General features: G+C 60.5%; 1 protein-coding gene across 1 annotated transcript in view; it reads left to right on the plus strand.

Annotated features, from left to right (window-relative positions):
- Nucleotides 1-5,991: 5,991 nt before the first annotated feature.
- The window catches only part of TNIP1 (TNFAIP3 interacting protein 1), a gene marked incomplete at its 3' end in the record, with an annotated part of 19,325 nt that continues 16,797 nt past the window's right edge, over nt 5,992-8,519 (plus strand). The window contains exon 1 of the mRNA XM_025200968.1: nt 5,992-6,130. The remainder of the gene's footprint in view (nt 6,131-8,519) is intronic.

Below are 8,519 nucleotides of genomic sequence, written 5' to 3' on the forward strand. Positions count from 1 at the left end.
GCTCAGAGCTGAATGCCAGCAGCTGGCCGGGAGGTGGCCTTGGCTGAGCCGAGGGTGTTTTCCAAGGAGATCAGGCTGCTGCATCTAGGCAGATGCAGTCCTGGACCTATTGGCCACCGGAGACTGGGAGCGGTGACATGGTCTAGTTGCTCACCATCAAGCAAGGCCACTAGTTACAACCACTCACATGATTGTAAATTCAGTGGGATTTGGGTGGCTTTACCCCACTGGCTGCCAGATTTGGAGCAGGGCATCCCATGCCCCTGGATGCCCAGAAGCAGCTGGCCAGGCAAGCAGCTGACAGCCAGGATGACCAGCTGTGCTTGTGGGAGCTCTGTCTGGGCCTGGTGTCTCCGATGGGCTCCATCCAGAAAGTCGGACTTGATTGCTCCTTACAGCAGCCTCCTGGAGACCCCCAGGCCACCGGCTCCCATGCATCTACCTGTCTTGGCCGTGTGTGCATGGAGGGGATCCCCTCAGCCATGCTCCCCGGCATCTCATCGGAGCCTGCGGTTGACACCGATGCACTTCCCATGTGCTGCAACTTCCCTGGAAGGCACGGCTCTGAACTCAAGCCCTGGTTGCTCCCTGCCTGGAGGCTGAGGACACCCAGGTCTCTCCAAGCTGTTTCTCGTCTCTCTGACAGAGGCTCTCATTGCAGGGAGAAAGCCCTGCAGCATGCTGGCTGGGCTCCATAGCCTCCACCTAGCTCCCAGCATGGCCTTTCAAGCTGCCAGTCTCCGCCAGCATTTTAACCACGGGGACCTACCGCCCATGAATGCTGCCCTGCGCTCCTGCCCCCCGCCCTCGCAAGCCCTGCCGGAGCTGGCCTTGCACTAGGGAAGTCGACGAAACAGATCTGACTCGACTCCATGCTCCATTGATGTCCAGATGCTCGTAAGAGGCTCCCTTAGCCAGGAGGATGCGGGCACTGGAGGGTTTGAGCCTGTTGGAGGGGTGTCTCCATCCCCCTCATCACCTGCCGTGGTCTGGGCGTGAATGCCACACTAAGGACTTCTACGGGCTCCTTCGGGTAGGGGGAAATAACATGACGGCATCTTCTCTGTTTGCTACGCACGGCGCCCCTTCACTGCCTGGCTTCAGGTAAGGAGGAGAGAAAACCCCAGGCAGGCAGGTGGGAATTGAATCGGCTGCTGCTTTGCTTGCTGGAAGGCAGGTGTTGGGAGAGCCTGGCCATCCCTGCAATAAGGAGCAAGAGGGGAGACCGGGTTGGCTCCCACTGCCTTTGCAAGGGGGTGAGCGAGGCCACATCCTGTGCCCCTCCATGGGCCACACACAGCGCTGGCTAGGGAAAGCAGGAGAGAGCTGAGCCCTGAGTCGCTAGGGTTTTCCTCTCTGTGCTGGGCACCTTTTCTCTGCCTTCTTGCTCCCAGATAGGCGCTGCCTGCCTCCACCCAAAGCCAGGCCCTCGATGCACCAGGAAACGGGTCTGAGGAAGCTGAGGAGCCGTTCTCCGGCAGGCCCCACCTCGTCGGAAGCCCCCAGGCCGTCCCCACAATGCCTCTTCCTGCCGGCACACAGCTGGCAGCGAGGGGCTGCTTCGCCTCTCACGCGTTGCGACATCTGCAAAAACCCGAGAGCTGGAGCCGTGTGTTGTGGCTGGGCTGCACTTCCCTCTGAGTCAGCCCCAAACTGTTGCACCCCTGGCCTCTCCGTGCCCTCCAAGCTCTCATGCCAGGTCTCTCACCCCCCCCCACCCCAGCAGCTCTTCTGCCTGCTGCTATCCCTGCGGTGGTGACGGGGGAAGTGACTTTGGTTTGTTTGCACCCAGGCAGAGGAGGAAACAAGCCTGAGCATCTGCAAGCAAAGAGAGCACCCTGTGCCACCCCCCCCTCTGCCAGCCTGGGACCCCCCCGGCCTGTCCCATCCCTTGTGGACAGACAACAGATGTGGCGTGGGATGTGGGCAGCCAGGCGAGGAGGACTGTTTGCAGATGCCAGACATGATCTGACCGTGCTGCAATACCTCTCGCTGCGCCTCCTGCAAGGGGCATGCGCCCCCCCCAATGTGTCCCGCAAGCCTGCCCGCCTCTGGAGCCAGCTGTCCAACCACCGGCACCGCCCCCCGCTCGGGAGCCACCTGTCCACCCACCGGCACCTGCCAACGGGCTCGGCAGCGGCAGCTCGACAGCAAGCAGCTCTGAGTCCAGGGAGGGACGAAGCCCCTGCGGGAGCCGTGCAGAATAGGGGTCCGCATTGCTACGAGGCAAAGCGAAGCCTGAGACGAGCTTGTAGGGACCCAGGGCTTGGCAAGGACCTTAGGGGGTCCGCGCTGGAGCTTGGCCCTTACAGTGGGCTCAGGGCCGTGGCTCAGTTTGATCTCTTTCTGCCTATATTGAGGGGGTGGGGGCCAGCCCCAAATGGAGCGGGACGGAGCCTGCCTTGCAAAAGCCCTGGAGCAGCTGGTGCCCCTCTCTCACCCCACCGCCTCCGTTGTCTCTTTTGCACTGCTCTGCCTTCCCACATCACCTCTAGGCTCCTCTCCCCACCCAACGAACCCCCTGCCCTGCCTCGGCACCCACCAGGTTAATTAGAGGGTCTGATTTGCATAGGCAACAGATCATGATGATCTGGAAATCCCCTTCCGTGGCCAAAGCTTCCTCCCTGAGCTGGGAGGCGTCAGCACCGCGGCTGCTGCTTCCCTCCCTCTGCCCGAGCGGGCCAAGAGCCCCAGAGCAGTAAACACCCGTGGCAGGAACCCGTGGCTGATGTCAGCAAGCACCCGCAGGGCCTCGCATGCATCACACGTTCGAGCCGAGACATCCTTGACGCTGTCCCCTGCGCGCTGCCAGCTGTCCCAGGGCTTTGGACTTCCTTCACCAGCCCAGTTGCCAAGTGATCCCCTGCCCACGATCAAACAAACACCAGCAGAGGAAGGGGCAGCCTGGATCTGCTCCAGTTCGCCTGGCGGTGCAATGGCAGCTCCATCCGGCACAACGACTCTCGGGTCTCTAATATGCATTGCATGCATCACGCAATCTACAGGTGAATTGTGCAAGAAATGGAGCCCGCCAAAGTAATCATTGCACCATCAAAATGACCGTTGAGCTATGCAAAGAGCCAGGTAGCTACCAAGTTACTGCTTGCCAATGTGTAATGACTTGAGAGTTGGTTTCATCTGAGCATGCAGCAGGGCCCTTGCTCCGCTTTGGGTCCCGAATAGCAGGGTTTGAGCGAGGCCGAAGCAAGAAACTGCCCGGGGGCATACAGTCTTGATCCAGCCAGTGCCACCACCTCCCAAGCTCCCCCTCCTCTGGGGCCGAGCCCTGCAGCCCCCAGCTGGCCTAAAGCAATCAGCCACTTGTGGTCAGGAAGGATTTTGACCCCCACATGTAGAGAAGCAGGGGTGTGGGGATGTCGTCTTCCTCCACAACAGGGGGGGTCCAGCCCCTTGCCTTGGATCTCCGGGGCAGAGTTTAACAAATTCCTCCCTGTCCCCGCAGTGGCTGGATGTTGGCAGGGCCTACATCTCCCTGCCAAACCTGGGACCAGGTAAGGGGGTCCAGGATGTCTAGAGGCATTGGGCATACGAGGACTGTTTGCAAGAACTGGCTTGATAAACACCAGTCTGGGGTGGCTTATTCAGGGCTGAGCCTGCCCCAAGCCAGGGCCTGGGCTGGACATGACCTCCGGAGGTCATCCAGTTTTGCTAGGACTCTGAATTGTCAAGGCAGTGGCAGTACATCAGCTCCAGGAGGGCACTGAAGGCAAAGCCTGGAGCAGAACGCAACTGGGTAGAAACAGCAACAGCTTCACCCATCAACCCACCACCTCTGAGTCAGACCCGTCCTAACCCTGGCCTGTGCAGTGAGGATGGAGGAGGGACATGGGGTACCCGCTGCCTCCACCGGCATCAACCACACATCCGTCCCCTTCGTGCTTTCTGGAGCTAATAATAGGAGCTGGGAGGATGCCACCTGAGTTGATGAGCTCGGGCGGGAGAGCTAAAGGGAAAAAGCCAAGCCGTCTTCTCCTGCTCTGTTAGATGGGCATCCCCATGCCAGGTGGGTACTGCAAATGCACGTAATGAAGCAGGCACTGTATTGCTCCAAGAGCAGTAAGTCCCTCCACAGCAGTGGGGTTATCCCAGACACCAAGCTTGCCCCAGCGGGTACCAGAGGCATTTGTTTCATAGTTGGTAGGGTCTGAAGGGACCTGAGCAGATCATCAAGTCCAACCCCCTGCTGTGGCAGGAAAAAGTACTGGGGTCAAACAGCCTGGCAAGGTGTTCATCTAACCTCCTTTTGAAGCCCCCCAGGGTAGGAGCCAGCACTGCTTCTCTTGGAAGTTGGTTCCAGATCCTAGCCGCCCTGACAGTGAAGTAGCGCCTCCTGATGTCTAGTCTGAGTCTACCCTCTGCCAGCTTGTGACGGTTATTTCTTGTCACTCCTGGGAGTGCTCGGGGGAACAGGGACTCCCCCAATGCCTGCTGGTCCCCCCGACTAGTTTGTAACAGGCCGCTAGATCCCCCTCAGCCTTCTCTTGTGGAGGCTGCACAGGTTCAGGTCCCGTCGCCTCTCCTCGTAGGGCCTGTCCTGCTGCCCCCTGACCATGCGGGTGGCCTCCTCTGGACCCTCTCCATGCTGGCCACATCCCTCTTGAAGTGCGGCGCCCAGAACTGGATGCAGTACTCCAGCTGCGGCCTGACCAGTGCCGTGTAGAGGGGGAGGATCACCTCCTGGGACCTGCTCGAGACGCATCTGTGGATGCACGACAAGGTGTGGTTGGCCTTCCTGACCGCGTCCCCACACTGTCGGCCCATGTTCATTTTGGCATCAATGATGACTCCAGGATCCTTTTCTGCCTCTGCGCTGACGAGAAGGGAGTTCCCCAGGCTGTAGGTCTGCTGCTGGTCCTTCCTCCCCAGGTGCAGCACCTTGCACTTGTCAGTGTTGAACCCCATCCTGTTCTCATCCGCCCACCCCTGTAACCTGTCCAGGTCCGATTGCAGCCTATTCCTCCCTTCTAGCGTGCCCACATCCCCCCACATCTTAGAGTCGTCAGCAAATTTGAGCAGGGTACTTTTTACACCCCCGTCCAAGTCTCTGATGAAGATGTTGAACAGTGCAGGCCCGAGGACCGAGCCCTGGGGGACCCCACTGCCCACAGCCCTCCAGGTCGAAAATGACCCGTCCACCACCACTCTCTGGGTGCGACCCTCCAGCCAGTTAGTGACCCACCTGACTGTGTAGGTGTCGACACCACAGTCCCCTAGTTTTTTAATGAGTCCCCTAGTTGTGCTGTGCTTTGGTCCTGCTCCCAGGCTGTGGGGACAAAGCCCTGCCTGCCATGTTCGTCCCAGGCCCCAGCTGTACTAGCAAGGCAGCTGCTTTGCCGGTAGGGCAATCTAGCAAGTCCAAGTGGGACTGTGGGATGGTCTGTGCTCCCCAGAGGCTGGCCCAGCCCATGCTGAAGCCCATCAACGGGTCCCCAAGTTTGCTCCACAAGATTAACACTATGCACATCGCCGGTACAGCATGAGAGCACCCTGACCCAACGCTCTCATCTCCAGCACCAAGCTTTCAGTGCCCACCCCAGCTGGTGCCAGCTGTGGATCAGCTCATCCCGTGGCTTGCCAGCTGCTCTCCGGTGTCGGCCAGGAATGCTAACAGGTCTCGTTGCCCTTCACCCTGTCCCGGCGTGAGGGCAGACCCGTGGTATCGGAGCCGTGGTTGTTGCCAAGCCTGGTGTGAGCTGGCTGGGGTGGGACGGAGGGGTGCTTTGCTCTCCAGGAAGGAAGGAAGTATGGGCTGCACAGCTGCAAGCATTTCCTAGAAGACAACGCGGGCTTCCCAGGGAAGTGGATGGGGCTAGTGGCAACGAGCACAATCCTGCTTGGACCAGCCTGGCAGGGCCCATCTTCTCGGCCTTTCTAGGTTTCCATGGCTGAATCACCCCCCGGGCCTGCCCCGCTCCCCACCACCCCTGTCATTACTCATCCAGCCATGACGTCCTCTGACAGCCCCCTTGTGCCGAAGCCTCAGTGCAGAAGACCTGGCTCCTTATCAAACCACTCGCTGGCTGGCTCCATCACGGGGAAGTCCCTTGCTCCAGCCTAAAGGCAAGCTCAGCCCAGCTCCCTTCCTGCACTCTGCGACCGTCCAACCCGGGTGAGTACAACCTCCTTCTCCTTGGAGCAGGCGTAGGGAAGAGAGACTTCTTTATGGGACTGTCTTTCACCAGCCCAGTGCCAGGACCCGCTCCCCCCGCCCTTCCCCATCTCCTCTTATGCAGGGTCGGATCAGCCTGTTCATAGCCTGGGCCCGGGCTATTTTTTGCAGGCTGAAACCCTCACCTGAAAGCAGGTCCCCATGGGGGGCCAGGGGAGCTTTGCCCCCAGATTTCAGGCCTGTTGGCAGGGCAGCAAATGCCAACCAGGGGTGCACCAGCCCTGCTTGGTCTATGCCATGGGAAGGGGAAGCCCCAGAGGTCCTACTGAGTCCAGGGTGCGTGTCTCCCCCTCTATTTTGGGCACAGGATAGACCAGTGATTGTCAGCCTGGGTGTTGGGGGATTGAGATCCTGTTAAGGGTGCTGCATACTAGCACTGTTAGGTGTGCAAGCACCTATACGTGACTCAGTGCATGGAGTTGCAACGGCTCTGCCCTGCCCTGGTCTTTCGGAGTCTGCAGCAGAACAGCTTGTGTTTTTTCTGTAGTCGAAGAAGTAAAAGCTGAGAGCTGGTGTTTTCTCAGGGGGCCTAAGAAGGCTGAGAACCCCTGAGATGGGCTTTTGCTGCTGCCAGCCTGGCCAGGACCTCCCCAAAGCCACCCGGCACCGGGAGAGCTGTGGGATTCATGCCCCGAGGTGAAGGCATCGTTCTGCTGAGAGCAGCACCCCCTGTAACACCCTTCCCAGGTCCAGTCCCGAGCTATTTCCTGGAGCAACTGGGGCACATTTACATTTATTGTGCAATTAACTGGTGAATCCCACAGTAAATTTAGCCCAGCCACATGTGCCAAGTAATTATCACACCATAAAAATGTCTATCTGGCCATGGAGAGAGCCAGCCAGCTATAAAGTTAGTTCTTGGAAATGTGTAATAATAACTCTAGGGTGGGTTTCTCTCCAGTTTTCATCTGAATGTGTAGCAAGCCCCTATGATGTGGGGGAGGCTGGTACCCCCAGGGCAGCACGGGAGGCTTGGCAGACCCCGCGCCAGTCTCTTGCTGCGTCGTGGTCATTCCCTTTCAAAGCCAGCTTTCGACCCCTTGTCATTGCCCTCTGCTCGCTCCCAGGCACAGAGACCCCCCACCCGCAGCCCGGCTTTCTGCACGGGGGCTTTGGTTCTCCCCCCCGGAAAGGGCCGAGGAGGCATCAAGCGCTGAGCCGGGGGGCACCGCAGCCTGGCAGCCCCCGGACTTGCCCAGCACTGGGGTGGAGCATGGGGAAAGGGGACCAGCGGGCAGGATTTCTAACCCCTGGGCCGAGCTCCATCAGCGCAGAGGGAGCCGACGAACTCTTTTGCAAGGCCGGAGGGATCTGTCCAGGAAAGGGGAAGAAGCAAGGCATCGCCTGCTTGGAGCCTGGAGTGGAAATCCCCCTCCAGGCACCAGGCCGCTGGAGAAAGGCTGGAGCAAGGCTTGGGCCTCCAGCCCCTCCCCTGCACGCACAGCCGCAGAGGCTAAGCGGCTCGGTTGTGCTATATTTAGGAAGGGAAGGGAAGAGACGAGCTGGGGGTGGAAATCAGGCCTGGCCCTTCCTGCTGGTTCGACTGCAAAAATGCACGGAGGCGCCGCACCGCCTGCGGTTTGCACGGGCGAGCAGGGGCAGGGGGCACGTCCGCGCCGTGCCACCCCAGCAGGGCAGCCCCCCGTTTGCACCTCCAAGCTATAGGACAGGGGGCCGCCAGGCCTGGGCCACCCCAGGGGTGTGGGGCTCGCGCACTGGCACCCATGCAGCAGCACCCTCCCCAGGCCCAGGCCCAGGTCCTCTGCCCCCACCTCCCTTCCCCCATGCTGGTCTCCTTCCCCACCCCCTCTGTTTATATGCCCTCTGCTGCCTGTTGATTAGCTGTCGGGGCTGTCAATCACGGGTGGGAATTTCCAGGGGAGGCGGTGCTGACTCACACTTCCTTCTGGGGGGGGGAGGAAGCGGGGAGATGTCAGGACTGGCAACATTGTAGCCCAGTGTGTGCCAGCTTGCAGCAGGGCCCAGCTGTGCAGGTAGGGCCCCGTGCTTTGCCCTGGGCAGGGGGGTGGGCTTGTGTCCCCTGCCCCGGGGTCCCTGCCAGCAGGCCGGTGCCCCCGGCTGCACATCCCCTTTGCAAGCGCAGAGCGGAGCGGGGGGCGCTGCATGGAGCTGGGGGTGGGTGCTCCCCCGTGGGGTGGGTGGGTGGCAGGGGCAGCATCCTGGAGCGGGGCACGGGGCTGTCTCCTGGCCTTGTGAGCTGCTGGGACCCAGGCCGCCCCATCCCAGCGCTGGGGGGGTTCGCTCTGCTTTCCACCCCACGCAGATGGAGCAACCGCTGGGGGCGGTGGAAACCCCGGGACCATGCCCC

The sequence above is a fragment of the Alligator sinensis genome, unplaced genomic scaffold (assembly GCF_000455745.1).
Source record: "Alligator sinensis unplaced genomic scaffold, ASM45574v1 scaffold550_1, whole genome shotgun sequence".
Classification (NCBI taxonomy): Eukaryota; Metazoa; Chordata; order Crocodylia; family Alligatoridae; genus Alligator; species Alligator sinensis.